We start from the raw sequence: 19,736 nt of genomic DNA, 5'->3' as shown, positions 1-19,736 counted from the left end.
TATTACCACTATTTATTTAAGTGATTGTCTGTGATGACATTTTTGTGAAAAAATGATAAATCCTGTTTGTCAAGTTTGCCACTGCCATTCTCCCCGCCTCCTGTTTCAATTACCCCTTGTTCGTTCGAAGTTGTAAATGGTAAAGGACCTTTTTGCCGGATTTAACTTTAAAATTTTCATTTTAATTTATGCACTGTTTTTTAACCCCCCCTTGGTCATGTTACGGTCCTGATACGAACCCGAACCAAAAAGAAAAATATTTCCAATGAAAAACGAGCCGTCAAAAGTGAGTCAGTGGCCTTTGGGATAACGTTAAAGGTGATGGCCCGAGTGAGATGACAGTTGGTATTGTGTCCTCTTCGGACCGGTTGGGAAAAACTGTCAATAAATTACTGTTAATTACTGTTACAATGTTAAAATACTGTTACAATGATATAATTTTATATATAACAGGGTTTCCACCAACCTGGAGAATCCTGGAATGTCCTGAAATTACAAAAAGCGTTCTGGAGGTCCTGGATTTTCCAAGTAGAACCTGGAGATTCTTAAACTTATTTTATACACAATTTTTTGGATCCCTATTAATATTAAGTATTAAAAAAAAACTTCAAAAATTAGTGGGCACCTAAGCTCATACGATATACCAAATCTACCCCCTCCATTATACATATTTCAATGCACCGGCCGAAAGAGACTAAAACTTTTTTTTCATTTCCAAATTCAATTACGTTTTAAATAGACTACAATTTTTACTAAAATTTATTTATGGTCTCTTCTTGTACACCCACTAGCTCAAAAACTAATATGTTTCATTCACCCCCATACCCAATTACCATTTATTTAATACCACGCAATATATTTAATTTAATTTATAATCTAATTTTTAAAATTTACCCCCACCCATTTGTTTTGGCTTCTATCCGGCGGATTTTAGTAATTGTTATAAAAGACCTTCCTGGAGCCAAAACCCAACAAGGTACCTAATTTAATAAAAATCGGCCAAGTAGTTTTTGAGTTACAAAGACAGACAGACAACAGACAGGTGGAGAGACGGACCACGGGATGGGCGACAAAAATTTTTTAAAATCATCTTAAAACACAAAATAATATCAAAAAATTCAAATAATTTTATTTGTTTCTATTTTTGACATGATCCATGGCTTACATTACTATACAAATCGTGTGTGAGCTAAAAAATTCAATAAAACAATATAAACGGTGATCAAAAAACAGATTTATTAGACTATTCGAATGTTTATTTATTGTTTTCAAGTCGAGTATAGGTTTCGCGTCTTTGCTAAAGTAAACAAATAAGTGATTAAAATGGCTCCTAGAAAAACATGTTTTTTGGATGAGTGGCTCGAAGACGCTGAATTTGGTGGGAATATCAATATTTCTTCTGTACCTTGTGATAAAAGTTCTTTTCGATGTTTGCTGTGCAAAAAAAACTTTAATTTTAGTAATATGGGAAGGCAGACAGTGGTGAGCCACATAAAAAAGTTAAAGACACACACCTCCAAACTAAAAGGTATGGAAAGTATTAAAAAAATGTATTAACTACATTTTTAAATAAACCCAAAGATACACGTAAAGACGTTGAAGCTGTGCCCAAGGCCAGTACCTCTGGCACTGAAAAAAAAACAGACAAAGTGACAATTACTACTTTTTACAAAGATGATGTTTCTGTGTTAAGAGCTCAAATATTATGGTTGTTACATTTAATAGACATCCATGGCTTAATTAATAGTGTAAATAAAAGTGTCCCATTATTCCAGTCAATGTTTCCTGATTCGGAAATAGCAAAATCAATGCAGCTGGGATCCACAAGCTGCATATTTATACAATTTTGGATTGGCAGAATATTTCAAAGATGATTTTTTGAGACTTAGACTACTACACTATTTCCTTTGATGAATCATTTAAACAAAATATCTCAAAGGGGCCAAATGGACATCGCTATACGGTTTTTAAATAAAAATACTGAGCAGTGCGAAACAATGTACTTGACTTAAATTTATTAAAACTTCAACTTCAACAAGACTTCAAACCTTTTACGAGGTTTGAAGTCTTGGAATTTGGATGCTAGCAAAATGACGCAAATTTCAATGGATAAACCCAACGTACACATAAAACTGTATAGACTACTTAAAGATTTCCTGGAAGAATCTAGCAAATTGATCGATATTGGAATCTGTGGATTACATGTGGTTCATAGTTCTTTACAATCAGGGCACAAAGCAAGTGGCTGGTCAGTTAACAGTTTCTTAATTGGATTGTATTATCTTTTTAAAGATTCGCCAGCACGTCACAGTGATTATTTAGGTGAGATTTTGTAATAAGTTTTGGTATATAAAAATTTAAATTGTTTCAAAAAAAAATTTATAATTTTTTTCCTAGCAACTTGTTTTTTATTTTTGTATATAAAATAGCAGAATTCTAAAGTTAATAAGTAATTTTAAGTACAATAAGTTAAGTTACAGCGAGTGTCCTATTATAAAAACATATTTTCAGAAATTCTTAAATTTTTCTAAATATAATTTGATATAGGTATGTGGGTATATATATTTTATTTTTTTAATATATGTATTTATCTTTTTTAAGTTTAACCGACTCAAATAGAATATTTCCGTTCAAGTTCTGTCAGACACGTTGGGTAGAAGGTTACAAGGCAGCCAGAAGAGCATTAGATATTTTTGAGAAAGTTAAAAATTATGTAGAACATCCTAGTGTACGATTGCCGCAGACGACTTCAATAAAAAATTTCTAGCAGGGTTTAAAGGATCCTCTCGTGCAAGCTAAAATAGCGTTTTTTGCACTGGTAGCGTCATTGCTTGAACCGTTTTTGACCAAACTAATGATCCTGTTATGCCATTTGTTTGCGGAGACCTTAGCTTGCTGTTGGTCTAATAATCTTAAAAAATTAATTTCGATTGATCTTTCGAATAAATCGATATTTCTTCCACTCAGAAGCTTGATTTAGGGTTTGAGACAACAATTTTTTTTAAAAAAGCTGCAGCAAGTGGTAAAAATTTTTGTCTGCGACTTTCTCAAAGATAGCGCAGAAGGGTGCTCTTAAATATGAAACATACTTCCAAATACTGTTTAAATATAAACAGTATCTGGAAGATAAAAAAAATCTGAAAATTTGGAACAAAAACAAAAAGCCGAAAAAAGAATATCGGAGGACCAACATAAAAGAATTACAAACAAAAAAGCAAAATATTAATAATGAGCACTCTTTAGAGCTTGACTCCTTAAATCAGAAAATTAAACTTTTACAAAAAAATATTTAATATTATATTTTTCTGTTTTTGTGTATACTTTTACATAATAGGTTTTTAATATAAAAGTTGGTTAAGTTTTTTTAAAAGCGTTTTTTGCAGTTCTTAAAAGTTAAAAATAGACTGTAAATGTAGGCGTTTAAATATAACTATTTATGAATTCTGTGTTTTTCTTCTTTTTTTTTCTTATGACACCTTTGCCTACCTTTACTAAAAACTAAACCTTTACCTTAAACATTTTCAGTTTATAAAATTGATGGTCTCACAAAAACTGATGCATTATTGTAAAAAAATGTCCGGGAATGTCCTGGAGATTTTTTCCAGACTTTTGGTGGGGACCCTGTATAAATATTGAGTAGAAAAACACTGATTTTTCAGAAGAATTTCCTTAAATCCCGTGTCAATTTTTTTAAATGCCGAAATTTGTTCCCTATTATAAGCAGAATCTTATATAATATACGTATATTCTACAGTTTAACAAATATCCCTTGACCATATACGGTTGATCAATATACCAAAATCAAAAATTTACTAAAAACTCGTTGTACAAATTTATATATTCAAGGATAATAATAATAATAATATGATATGTTGCTTGAGATAACTAAATTATCTTGTTTAATTCAAATTGCTATTTCCGTTGTATTCTCACTATGACAGCTAGTGTCATTTATAGCACTCAGTATTTGCGATTTGTGTTTACCTTAGATCTTAACCCTATCCTTGATCTCCCCTTCACTGCATACTCTATTTTTGATAGGTTAATTGATAAGCCCCACTTGGTATATTTTTCGTAACATTTACTGCAGAGATTTTTTTTTAATTAATGCCAATTTTTAATATTTTTTTATTTTTCTTAAAATATTTTTAACAAATAGGAGTATTGTTATAATAGAGATGAAAAACAATGACCTATTTAAATATTTACACGAATGTTATGATTGACGTATAAAACTGAAGTTTTCACCAAACTTTTCCAAATCGTTTCTTGCACTTTAGGCTTTGACCAGTCAATCGGACATTACACAAACATTTTTGCGTAAAATCACTATAATACCGAAAAATAACATTTTAATGAACAAAATAATAATGTTATTTACCCGGAATCCTAAGAAAATTAAAAATAAAATTTATAGACCATATTGTGTGTGTTATTTATTCAAAGGAACGAGTCACAAATATTTTGTTGAAAAGTTCGACCACCTACCAAATTTTTGTTTATATTTTTTTTTAACATAAAAGTGCGTTGAAAAATTAAATAATTCTTATATAACAGAATACACTCTAAAAATTAAGAGTCCAATTTTTTGAAGTTTTTTTAAGAAAATTGCAAAAAAACCTGCAACCTATTTTGTTTCATTACTTATTTTCTTTCAATTTAATTTTTTTTGTTATTAATGTTTCATTTATTTTAAATTTTTTGCACCTATTGAAAATTCATTTATTTTTTAATCATTCATTTTATACATTTATAAATTGCCTTTAAGATAGCTTATGCTAAGTTACTTACAATGAATTTCATTTCTAATTCTTTATTTAGTATTATTTTCCTTAAATTAATTTTCTGCTAGAGCTTCTTAATCTGCTCATCTTTCTTTTCTTTCCAATTCACTTATCTAATACAACCAAGTGAGACTGAACTAGTGGACGCTGATAAACTTTCTCTTTCTCATCGTCTATAATTTTTTCACTCGTTTTTAATGACCGATACTACTTTGGTAGCCTGCTAAATGTTAAAGGCCAAAAATAATTAACAAAAATCGTTAATTCTATGAACAAAACCAATAAAGCAGTGATAACCTTTTAAAAATTAAACTTTTGCACTTTTATATTTTTTTAATAATTCCATAATAATCTATGAACATTGGCTCAAATTTCCTCTCTTTTTAATTCACTGTTTTGATATTAATGACTGATAAGCTCTCTCTCTAGATAAACCATATTAGTCATTCTCATTTCATTGTTTTTAATAATTTCGAAAAATTAAATTTTTCTAATAATCCACGCTACTTTGGTGGCTCGATAAGCGTTAAAGGTTAATAATAATTAACAAAAATCATTAATTCTATGAAGCAATTAAACAATATCTTGCCTTTAAATGTACACTTTGTAAGTAAAAGGTTAATGTTTGTTTTATCTCTGTCATAGAGAATGATAATAAAATAGTGTGGTCTCTATTATATTCAAAAAGCGTTATGATGTCTAAGAAGTACTCTAGAATTAAGATCTTGAGAGTTGAGTTTAGTATCCCCTTGCCTTCATACAAAACAATTTCTATACTATTTAATAAATTATGGCTCTCCTGTTAAATGGATAATAAATTGAAAAACAGAATAACAAAAGAACAAATAAAGTAGCAAAATAATTAAAATTATAAACAAGAAAATCGAAAAGACTGACAAATATTGAATAAAGGCTCAAGAAAACTGAATAAGAAAACTCGTAAAACAACAATTTTAGTACTTTCCATTTTAGATTTTGAATAGAAAAATTGAGGTTTCTATTATTTTACTCATCTAGTGATGCACATAATAAACTCTCCCTCTTTCTCTTTCTTCCAATCGTTCTTATATAAGATAAGCATTCTTAGTCATTCTCTTTGCACCACTTCGGTGGCCTAATAAATGTTAAAGGCCAACAATAATTAACTAATTTTCGTAATTCTATGAATAAAAGTAACAAAATATCTACTTACTTGTACAGGAAGCTTAAACCAACATATTTTTATATCATTTAACAATTATTTTCCAAAACAAGTGCATGCGCTGACCTCTGAACCCTCGTTTGCACTATTGAACATAATACTATAAATCAAATAATAAGAGTACATTAAATCCCTAAGTCCTAAATCTGTAGGCCCTAAAAGAGTGTTTTGACGTTCTCATTTTAAAACTAGTTCAGTTTGTCAACAAAACAAAAGGAAAAAATGACTTCTAGATCAATAGATTTTACCATATAATGATTCATTTGTTATCTTATAGGTCAATAAGTTATTCAAATATAATAATTAATTATTATTGTTATAATCCTATGTAATGGTGAGAATTTTCTATGTAATAACACCTGATGTACCTGAAGGCTGTCTGTTATGACTACCCGAAATCACCTGAAATCTTTTGAAAAATTCTTGTTTTAATAAACATGAATTCGATGTAGGTATCGCAAAAAAACACCTTTTACAGGTGTAAACTGGTGATGAACCACGTGGTTTTGGATGTGCAACGGGAGCGGTCACATCAAAGGATCTCTCGATTTTCTTTTTTTTTTTTAATTAGTTATTTTATTAAAATTATCTATTTTTGTTGGAAAAAAATATTTATTTATATTGTTTACGTATGCAGAAATCGGTGTATAAAAGTGGGGTGTGCAATGCAGTTTTCTTAGTGTTAGACGTAACTTATAGATGGTCACTTTTAGTTACTTCTTGCAGTGTATAAAATCTAATATGGGTGTAAACGTGGTTAGGTGTATACTTAGTAAGTAAATATAGTTTTTTTTATGAAAATCCTAAATGAGTTGAGTTGGTTTGGTTACAATTCTAGTTTGGACCTTATTTATATTCAGAAATATTTTTTTTTTACTATAAATTACTAAAAATTGTTAAGTTAAAGGTAGGTGCTCAGTTACAAGTGTTTAAGTGAACAAAAATCATTAATGAATTTAAAAAAAAAACGTATAATAAATTAATATATTAAATAATTATAGATATTTAAAGTGTAAGTACTGAAAAATGTTTGATATTAATAATAATAATAACAAAGAAAAAATATTTTATAAAACGCTACAAATTAAGCTCAACAGGTTAAAATCGACGCTATTCATAAAAAATTTTTTTAATTGTCAGTTTTCTGGCTACATTACATTGATCACAACAGTGCTTTCAATAGTTAATAAATGAATTTAGTGATTTTAAAAACATTATTTTGCTTAGAATCAGTTACAAAATAAATATCAACAAATTTTTTAAAACAGCATAAGAACAATCTCAGCAGCGATTTTAAAGATAAATTCATAATCAATATACATATATTTTCTTTGCCTGGAATATTTCATTTATTTTAATGATAAATATATTTTATGCCTGTAAAATTATATTTATTTTAATGATATACTTAAAAGTTTATAAATTAATATAAAAAGAGACATACGTTTATTATTATTTATCAATATATTTATGTCAACAGTGATTTTACTGGAATCGATTCTATTTTTTTCTCGTCAATGATTATAATTTTTATTGACAAAATAATTTTTTCCACTTATTGTTAAACAGTTAAAAATAGTTTTATATACTTTATATACTACCTCAAAAATTACAATTTTTAAGCTACCTAGTTGTAGTAATAGAGAGACGGTATTAAAATTACCAAATTTGCATTTTCCGTGCATAACTTAAATGGAGATCATACGCATTTTCTTAAAAAAATTTTATTATTTAGACCACAAAAACTCGTGAGAAAATTACTTAAAATATTAATAAAGGAATGATTATACGATATAGGCAGTGGATAATTTCCATTTATCTTATCAGTGATTTTGAAAGCTCCTGCACTAATAAGCAGTAAATTTTTTCCCTCATTAGAATAAATGCTATAAGATTTATATCCCAACAGTGATTTTAAAGATATTTTTGCAAAAAGTAAAAAAATATTGTCTGCCCTAACACTGTAATATGATATTTATCTCAGTATTGATTTTAAAAGTCTATAATTCACTATAAAAAGTTGTCTTAAGCAGAAAACGATTATTTTTAAATTAATAATAAATGTATTTCATAAAAGATTAAATGCAATTAATTATTTGTCTGGCCTATCGTTTAAAAAAATCAAGTTACAGAAACGGTTACAGAAGCCAATTTTTAAACGCTCTTCCTAAAAAATTCACTGTCTTATAAGTTATATTGCGATTTTACTCTTATTTATCCTATTAGTTAATGAGACCATGTTCCATACTAGAAAAAATATTTTGCATCAATATTTTAAGTAAAACATTTTTTAAGGCTCGTTAAAGTTTATCGAAGCAATTTTTTGAACACTATTTTCTAATAAATTTACTGTTTTATATGTGATAGTTTAATTTTATTCTACTTTTCTCTATAGCTTACCAGGACCATATTTTACATTAAAAAAAATCTTTTTCATTATTACTTTAAGTATAAAAGTTAATACAATTTATCAAAGTTGAACCTACTACTGTTTTATAAGTTATAGTGCGATTTCACTGCTCTTTCTATGAATTGAACTATATATTCATAACATTTGAATGAAACTATATTCTACACTAAAAAAATATTTAGGATCAATTATTTAAATATAAATTATTTAGAGCTCGCCAATATTTACAGAAAACGTTTTTTGCAAATTATTTCCTAAATAAATTCCTTTTTTTTTAAGTTATAATATGATTTTACTACAATTTGCTCTATAAGTTTATAGGACTATATCCTACACTAGAAAAAATAATTGGCATCAATAGTTCAATAGAGCTGGTCAAAATTTGCAAAAGCCAACTTTTGGACACTATTTACCTAAAATTCTGTGTTTTATAAGTTTTAGTATGATTTTTATTCTAATTTTCTCTATAAGTTAGCAGAACCATATTTGACATTAAAAAAATATTTTGTATTACTAGTATAAATATAAAAGTTTATACAATTCGTCAAAGTTAAACCTGCTCCAAGCTGAGATAAAAACATATATTTTTTAAGAAAATGAGTGTCATCTCCATTAAAATATTGAATTCTTTATTTTATTTTGCTTAAACAATTTTAAATATGAGCCTTAAAAAAGCGTGAATTAAAAAATAAATAATTGACTTAAGAATGTGCAGTAAAAACTACTTTAAAGTGTAAAATTAAAACTATGAATGCCTGAAAAATGGAAATAAACATCATTTTAACTAATTGATAAAAAAAAAACAATTTTTTTAAAACATTTAAAACAATTGCAACTAATTTCAACAAAAAAATTAACAAGCTCTACTACAGCTGCTAAAAATATATAATCAAAGACAAGTTGAAAGATTAGTATACAAAATAATGATTGCAATTACGTATTTTTCATAAATATCTATTTTCTAGGTATCAAAGTGGTGGTACGAGGCCATCGACCCCAAATAAATAAAACTATTGATATAGTTCTCATTGCAGTAACTCATATTGACCTACACATGGTTATCAACAAAAAAAAACAATTATTAAATAGTCAACAAAGCGGCAAGATAATTTTAGCAAATCGTTTAAATTGTCTTAGAAATTGAGCATCACACCCATTTAAAATATGAGTGTTCTTTTTATACATTTAATTAATAAAATCAATTTGTTACATAAAACATCTGACTATTTAATTCTTTGAAGTGAAGATGCACAGGTGCAACCCGTCTCCGGCAAGTTTCACCAAAGAGTCACCGCTACTAATAATTCGAAATATGACCACGAAATAACCACAATGGTTAAATAAAAGTGATTTTATTTACCGCGATTGTACCCCTAGCGGCTTGTTTGTCGGTGAAGTTAATAATAGGGTAAAAAGCCACCCTTTTTTATTAGATCGAGAACAGGTGGTTAAATTAGTTTTTTTTTATAAGGAAAGGGTGTAAAAGTGTGCCGACCTTACGGCGGTACTTAAGTAGATTTTTATCTGTAATTGTTGATTCGATTTTAATCACTTGATTTGTACCGATTTCTTTACCACGGTTGTCTAGGAGGGTTAATGAGAGTTTCAACGAAGAAGCACACCTGAACCTTCGTATAAATTTTATTTTATAAGTCTTAAATGTTCGTCTTATAAATGCTTAAGGGGATTAAAAGATCATGAGAAAATGCCAATTATAACATAAACAAAAGCTTTAAATTAATTTTCTTGATAAAGTAAGAAGAAAAATGTTTTTATACTGATTCAGGGCAGATTAATCTACAAAATCACTATTGAGGTTAATATATTGTTGTTTTATCAGACTAAACTAAATTCTCTTCAGTATAGAACATAGTTTTATTAATCTGCACAAAAAGTACTGTACACTGGGAATACGATTAATATTGTACTATATCTCATTAAACCTTGAATTTTTAAGTGAATAATGACTAAAAATTGGCTTTTGGGAACTTTGACGAGCTCCAAATAATGTTTTATTTGAACAATTAACACCAAATATTTTTCCACTAAAACACATTTTCCTGTTAACCTAGTACGGTAAAATTGTTTCATAACTTATAAAACCGTTAATATTTTAGGAAATAGTGTTCAAAAATTTGCTCCTGTGAGCTTTGGTAAGCTGTAAAAAATGTTTTGCTTAAATTTTTAATGCCAAATAATTTTTATAATGTAAAACATGGTCCCATAAACCTATAGTGCAAATAAGTGTAAAATCATAGAACAACGTATAAAACAGTCAATTTTTTAGAAAATACTGTTCAAAAATTAGCTTCTATGAAGTTTGACGAGCTCTAAAAAATTTTCTACTTGAACTATTGATGCCAAATATTTTTTTTCATTATAGAACTTGGCTGCGTTAATCTACAGTGGAAAGTAAAATGAAATTGTAGTATTACTTATAAAACAGTGAATTTTTAAGAAAATAGGGTTCAAAAAATTGTTTCTGTGAATTTTGATGAGCTCTAAAGAATGCTATTCTTAAACTGATATACTTCAAAGAGATCCAATTGAGTTTTCATCTTACATCTTACATTCTTTTATATTTTGAAAAATGTTATTATTTTTTTTCTATTTTGTTACATTGTTCAGGCTTTCACTTAATTTTTCTTAATTTGCTTTATCTGATTTTTTTCCAAAAATCCCCTTTTCTTCTTAATTTTTAATTTTTTTAATTATTTTTGGTAAGTTTTTAAATGATTTTTCCAAATAAAGAGAAGTCAAAGTTTCTTGAACTTTTTTGTATTTCGTCGACTTTTTCTGGATTTACTTAAGTTTTATATCTTTTTAAGTTTTACTGTTTCTAAATTTAGTTTTTATTTAGCTTTTCTTGAATTTCCTAAGAAAACCTTAGATTTATTTAATTTTTTAAGAATTTTCTTGGTGTCTAACTCCTTTGAAGTTTTTCATTTCTTCTTGAGAGTTTTTCCTGTTCAAATTTATTGGATTATTTTATTTTTCTCATATTTTTTAGATTTTCATTCTAATTCTCTGTTTTTTTAAAATCTTTATATCAATCTCAATTTCCCATTTTTTTAAATTTTTAAATTATTACTGTGTGTATTTATATGATTTTTCTGAAGTATAAGGTTCAGTATTACATACTTTATACATTTGTAACTCATTAGACAATGAATTTTTTCGAAATGTTCGTCTGTCAACCTTTAAGAATTATTCTAATTATTTTAATTTTAAATTTATTTAATCTATTGATGGCAAGTTTATTTTTTAAAGATAGAACATAGTCTTGTTATCCTAAAATTGGAATGCAATCGTACTATAACTCATAAAAAGAGACTGAAGCTGAAAATTACTATAGTTGGCATTATCAATGCATAACTTTATTGGATACGATACCTATTTTATACAAATATTGAAACTAATCATGGTATTTTAAAAACATAAATATTCAACACATTTAACATTGAAATATCTAATAAATCTTACATAAGGCCTGCAGAACCTGCAATTCTTTCAATTTTTCTTTTACAGGCAATTTATATCGATTTACATTTTACATTTTTTTCAAAATAATTTCTTACTGGAAAAATGTTTGGGGTGGGTGGGGGGATAAGGGTTGTATTTATGAAAAACAATGTTTTTGCAGGAAATATATATTCAATATTAAATTTAATAACACTGTTTATTTAAATTTGATATAATTTTATATATAAATATTTAGTATAAAAACAGCGTTATTAGATTGGATAATATGGACGAAAAACAGTGATTTTTTAGAAAAATTTCATTAAATATTTCAGGTGTAGTAATCGAGTTTAAAACCAGATATGCAAATCTCGTGTCAATTTTTTTTAATGCTTAAATTTTTTCCCTTTTGTAAACAGACTCTCTAAAAACATAAATATTCAACACATTTAACATTGAAATATCTAATAAATCTTACATAAGGCCTGCAGAACCTGCAATTCTTTCAATTTTTCTTTTACAGGCAATTTGTATCGATTTACATTTTTTTATGACAGATTTTGTTTTATTTTTTATACTGATACTTACAATTGATATTATGCCAATTATAGAAGAAGTAAAAATGGAATTTTTCAAGGGTCTGCAGACTCTTTTATTAACATTAATAATTCTTGCTTTTTCCATACATAATTGTAATGGATATCATACTTATTTTTTCAAAAAAATATATCTAATTAATACGCTTTAAATGTATAATGACTGATCTTAAAGGCACTACTACAGTTAAAAATTACTAAGTTTGGAATTATTCATGCATAACTTTATTGGATACGATATCTATTTTATACAAATATTAAAAGTGTCTAGGGTATTTTAACGTTTACCATTGATAAACATCTTACGTAAAGCCTTAAGAATCTATAATTTAGTCAATTTTTCACTTATAAGCCATTTATATCGATTTACTATTTGTTTTATGACAGATTTTGTTTTGTTTTTCATGTTCTTTTTATGTTGATACTCACAACTAATATTATAATAATTTAAGTACACAAACATGTTGTGCCGATATCTATGAATTATGAAATCTTTATCTTTAATATCACACGACAACTATAATTTCGGTAAGTCTCTTTTCCGTGTTCTTGCTGTTGTATATTTTATAATCTATAGCTCTATGACTTATATAAGTTATTTATTATTCTTTTTTATATTTATTTATTTTAGCCTGTCTTACTACAGACGATTTTTACGATTGAAAATTTTAAAATGTGTATTTATTATTTTTTTACTATTCAACTGATACTAAATGTAATTTATATTTTTATTTTAAATGTTATATCCGTACTACATTTTAATCTAATTTTTTTTCATATTTAACTCTAGCTATCTGTATTAATTTATTTTAATAAATCACCGTCTTCATTTATCCTATTGTAGAGCCCTGAAGATGAATTAAATATAATTTGAAATGGTAGACGAAACTTATTTTTTTTAGTCTTTGGCCAGAGAACCCACAACCACGTCATTTACTTAATAAAAATATAAATACTCAAGTGTATCTTTGGCACTACTTTAATTAAAATTAATAATACTTTCAATTTCCATGCGTAACTTTAAAGGAGATTCTACTCACTTTTTCAAAAAAAATTATTTTATTAATACGGCCTAAATACTTTATGACTGATATTAAACACATTCTAAGTTTGGCATTATCTTTGTATAACTTTATTGGATCCGATAGTCATTAATTAAGAAAATTTAAACCGATTACAAAAACTTAAAGACACATTTGACATTAAAGAAAAAAAAACTTACTTAAGGCATGAAAAACCTACAATTTTCCCAATTTTTTTACGTTTATTTTTGACCTAACTACAGATTCTTAACTGAAGAACAAGACCCAACAGAACCTAAACCTGCTGCTCCACCTACTTTACTAACCCAAATTCTTTACCGAGAATTACCAAATCGCATCCTGTTAGGGCCTATAAAGTATTCAGCAATTCCTAAAAATCGGTCAATTCTCTTGTCTACGCTGTTTTACAATGAATCATGCGCGCATCTTGAAAGTTCCCAAAAACCCTTTTCAGCAATGTATTACGGATGCACCTTCAATTCCTTGCTAATGGCGCTTCTGCTTTTTTATTTTTACATATATTTTTGACATAATTGTAGATTTTTAACTGATGAACACGCATCAGAACCTGCTGCTCCACCTTCCTACTGACCCAAATTCTTTACCGAGAATTACCTTAGGCACATCCTGCTACGGCCAATACGGATAAAATATTCGGCACTTCCTAAAAATCGGACAACTCTCTCGTCTACGCTACTTTACAATGAATCATACGTGCATCTTATAACTTCCCAAAAAACCCTTTTCAGAAATATATTACGGATACTGTTTTAATTTTTTTACTTCTGTTTTCTTATTAATCAACTTTAGGAGTCAAATAAGTATGAATCAACAATTAAAAAAACCCATAAAACACGATGTGCTGGAACTGTTGCGTCCTCTGACGCAATTTTGACTTCTCGAAATCGCAAAAAAATATTCTGGTTGCGCAACGGCCGACGACAATCCGTTTAGGATTTTACGTCAGGCCGATAAGCTTTAGAGAGAGCGAGAGCAAAAGAGATAGCGTATCTGGTGTTATCTTCTTTTTTGTTTGTGTGGAAAGTACTGCTGCAGTTTAGTATGTGTGCTGAATTTGATTTTTTTTTAATTATGCTAAACCAAAGGATGCTCTTGTTTATTAATGAAAAGCTCAATTAGTTTATACGCATTTGGAAAGTTGCCAAATTATAAAAAGAATTGTATTGACATCCAGCTAAGTTATGCATTATTACTTTTAAGAATTATTTGTTTTACTTTTGGTTTAATAACTAAGGCTATGGTTAAAGTCTTTATTAAAAACTCAATTACTATTTAGTTTTTCTGGCTTCAATAAAAATTTTCATAAGTAATTTCAATAATATTTTCATTACTAGGTATGTGAGAAAAGTATAGATACAGAAACTAGAGATTTTATTATTACCTATAATTTTTTTAAAGTGAATTTTGCCTACAGGCAATTATTTTCTGCAAAAAAAACATTTTTCATTAAATCTACTCTTCACCCCCCACCCACCCTACACAACTTACCAGTCAAAAATTATATTCAAAAATCCTTGTTTTACAAAATACTACGCATGAATAACAGGTGGTTTTGTCGTTAATATCTACTCTAATAACACAGTGTGTTTATTTAAATGTAATATAATTATATATGTGTATATTATTAAATATTTAAAATAAAAAAAGTTCTTTTAGATTGGATATTATGGACGAAAAACGGTGATTTTTCAAAATAATTTCTTACTGGAAAAATGTTTGGGGTGGGTGGGGGGATAAGGGTTGTATTTATGAAAAACAATGTTTTTGCAGGAAATATATATTCAATATTAAATTTAATAACACTTTTTATTTAAATTTGATATAATTTTATATATAAATATTTAGTATAAAAACAGTGTTATTAGATTGGATAATATGGACGAAAAACAGTGATTTTTTAGACAAATTTCATCAAATATTTGAGGTGTAGTAATCGAGTTTAAAAACTATAATAGATATGTAAATCACGTGTCAATTTTTTTAAATCCTGAAATTTTTTCCCTTTTGTAAAAAGAATTGTTGATGATACACGTATATTCTAAAGTTTAATAAATATAATTTGACCATATACGGTTGATAAATATCCCAAAACCAAATAACTAAAAAATCGTTGAATAAATATATATTTAACAATAATAATATAATGATGTGTTGCTTAGGAAGGGGACACTATAAATAACTTAAAACTATGTTTTTAAGAATGACATAAATAAAATCATTGCTCCGTACGCATTTAGGTTATGCCTGCTTTATTTTTAATATTTTAGAGAATCCGGGTATCTCATTCAGCACATGGAATAAATGTGTGCAAGGAATAAGTATGTACATGCAGTGAAACCTTAAACTTACTACGCACTATGAAATACATATAAAAAGCATATCAAATTCTTAGTTTTGTAATTAGAAATACTTCAAACAAATAAATACAATCATAATGTTATGAAATACATTGGTTGGTTTAGTATAAGAAATACCGTGAAAGGAATTCCAAAACCTGACAGAAAAAGAAAAACTGAGAGATATTAAAGAAAAATATCATGAGATTGGTTGTACAAGATATATTAATTAGCACTTCTCAAGCAAAACAAAATTGGAACATGTTCTAATATCGCTAGATACTATGTAAAATGAAGACCTAGGTCAGTGAAGAAATTTCCATCGTTATTGTCAAATGAATGTTGTGTGATTTTTAATTTTTGGAAATTATTAATGTTTTATACATGTTTAATCTATGTAATATTTACTACAAGTACAAGATGTTTTATAAATTACATTTTTATTTAATTAATTTTCATTAAGAAATTAAGCATTTAATAATAGATATCGTTATGTATTTTATGATTTAAAAAAGGTTTTATATTAAACTGTTTAGCTATTTTTTAATTTTATCAAAAAAACAAGGAATAAATGACAAAATAAGTTTAGTGGTAAAAATTGGTTGCTTTAATTTTATACGTGGATTATTAAGCTCTTTAAAATAATTTAAAAAAAATTCTTTTGGATAATGATTTTGTATTAAGTTATTTGTAATAAAATTTACTTAAGTAAAAAGTACAAAAACCATGAAAAGCAATTTAGAACCATTAAAGTTACTCATCCTTAATAATTATAAACAATTTTGTTGCAGATTGTAAGTTAAACTATAAATATTAATTAAAATTGCCTTTTTGTAACAGTTTGTTAAGGCTTATTTAGTTTTTTAAATATATTCATTGCGTCAAACTTCCGATTACCCTATAATTAAGGGACCTTTTTAAATAAAGAAAAATGCTTCGTTGCCATTTAGGTTATGCATCCCTAACTAAAAAAAATACTACTTATTCATTTTTAACTAAATATGTTGGGTAAAATAATGATTTTTTTAGAATTTAAAATAAGAATTTTGCATAATTGTTTTGTATTAAGTTATTTTTAATAAGATTTATTTCAATTAAGGTACAAAAAGTAATAAAAATTCAGAACAGATTTTTAGCTATTTTTAGCTTTTTTATATAAGTGAAATAGTAACTAAAATTTCCTTTTTTTAAATTTTTTTTAAAGATAAATGTGGCTTTTTACATAGATTTATTGGCACAAATTTTACTTTTTAAATAAATAAAAATGATTTTTTTTGAATTGGCTAAAAAATCTATTGAATAATTGTTTTGTAATAAGTTGTGCTTAATAAAATCTAGAATGTGTCTTTGAAATGTATTTATTACATATAATGTTTGCACGATTATATAATTATAAAATAGTCACCACAATATAGATCTTTTTTAACACAAATATATTTTTACAGGTTTAAAATTACATGGTATCTAACAAGGTATATAATTTTAAACATAGTTGAATTTTCAGATACCCTTATTTTTATCCAGACTTCAAGAGATTGAAAATTCCATAAAGTTGCTTAATAATTAACATATTAAATTAGCAGACTTATTTTTAAAAATAAATTAAATTAAAAAAAAGGGAACAAATTAGATTCTTCAAAAGTCGCTTTATATATGGGCAATAGTATAGGTAAAAAAAAGCATTCTTTTTTTATAAAAGAGAAATGGTTCATATCCATTTAAGTTATGCATTGTAAAATCAAAATTGTCTTAATAGCATTTGACCAAATAAATTAGGTAAATTTATGATTGTTTAATAAAAGATGCATATTTGTCATGCATATTAGGCTAATAATTTCAGTCAGATTTCATAAATTCTAAAACTTAAGCCTAGTTATATAATAAAGCCTATTAAGAGTTTTACCCAATGTTAGAGTACCCTTTTGGTTTTTTACAATTTGACTATTTAGGCTTCATATAAAACACATTAGTTAAATGCTCTTTATTTACTGACTATCCGATGATTAATATATAAACCTGTTTAAATCAGAATTATAAAATAAAAAACCCTTACTTTTATTACTCTGATAGCATACAAATAAATACTTATAATAATTATAATACAGATGCTTTAAAAAAATACTAATTATTAAAAATATATTATATTAAAATTTATATTTCTCCCTTAATATTAGATATTAAAAACATTACAGCCTACCTGCGAAAGCACCTAATTTATGTTTAAAATACAAATTTACTAATTTCGTCAATTTATCAGAGTCTATGTATGTAAAAACAAAGCACAAGTAATTACAAATATGAATACAAGTATAAATATAAAAAAATTAACTATAAACATTTAGTTACTCACCCTTAATTGATAATAAGATGTTTGTCTATTTTTGACTCATAAGAGGTAAAATTGTAACTGTTGGTTGTCTATTTTTAGTTGTTTGTCAGAGTTTTTCTGACTTTGTAAATACATTTATTAAAGTAAGCTATTTTTAAAAAGGAATTATTTTTTAAAAGAATAAATTTGATTTTAAACGTTTTTTAGGGTTTTTTAGTTCATTTTTATCCGTTTTTGTATTTTAACTTTAGGATTTTATTTATTTGTTTCATACTACTGAGCTTACTAGTCAAATAAACCTACCTACAAGTCAGAAAATAAATCTAAATAACAATAGTTAAAATTAATAATTTAATATTAAGTATCAATTTATTTAAGTGAGTAAAAACAAATTATAAAAAACCCAGAGAAAAAAACCAAAAAGTAGGACCGCACAAAATTATTAAATTGAGGCTTATTATTAGTAATTTTTTTTTAAATGTGGGTTAAATTTATGAAATATATTTTTAAGTAAAGAAGAGTGACTCGTGTTCAATTAAGTTATGCATCTTTCATTTAAAAATACCTTTTGTTAATTCTTTATTAAATAACGAGAAATAGTTATTTGGACTTTTTCAAGAGATTTAAAATTCAAATTGACTTTTCAATAAAGGTGTTGATAAAATTAATTAAATTAAAAAGTGGGGACAAATTAGATTTTCCAAAAGTCGCTCTATATATGGGCAATACAAAAATTATTCATATCCATTTAAGTTATGCATCGTATATTGAAAACTGTCTTTCACTATCATTTGACCAACTAAATGAAGTAAATTTAATTATTGTTTAATAAAAGATGCATATTAGGCAAATAATTTTAGTCAGATTTCATAATTCACAAAACTTGAGCCAAGTTATATAATAAAGCCTCTTAATAGGTTTATTTAATATTGGAGTTAATTATCCCTTTTGATTTTTCACAATCTGACTACTTAGGCTCCATATAAAGCACATTAGTTAAATGCTTTTTATATATTGACTATCCGATGATTAATGACAACCTGCCTAAATCAGAATTCAGAAGAAATCACTCTAATAGCATACAAATATATACAGATACTTTAAAAAATACTAAAGGTAATGAAGTAGGAATTTATATTCCTCACTTAGATATTAGATAACAATTTCACATAGACAAACATTGCAGCATAGGTATGAAAGCAATACAAATCCACTAATCTTGTCATTTTTTCAGACTCTATGTCTGTAGTTCAAGCAATTGAAAATGAATACAGATGATTAAATAAAGTAAATTATATACTATAAGAGATTAAGAAATTAATTAGGCATATAACTTATCAGACTAAAAATGTTACATTTATATGGGTTAAGGTGTGTATAAGGTTAAGGGGTCACGAAATTGTAGATACGCAATTTTTCGCACTATATGACCAAAATAAATAAAAATAAGGCTATAAATATTTTTATTAAAAAACAATAGTTTATATCCATTTAAGTTTTGCGTCGTGAATTTCAAACTCATTTTTACTGACATTTGACCCACTAAATTAGGTA

This window comes from Anthonomus grandis, chromosome 3 (assembly GCF_022605725.1).
Source record: "Anthonomus grandis grandis chromosome 3, icAntGran1.3, whole genome shotgun sequence".
Taxonomy (NCBI): Eukaryota; Metazoa; Arthropoda; class Insecta; order Coleoptera; family Curculionidae; genus Anthonomus; species Anthonomus grandis.
This window is presented reverse-complemented; position numbering follows the sequence as displayed.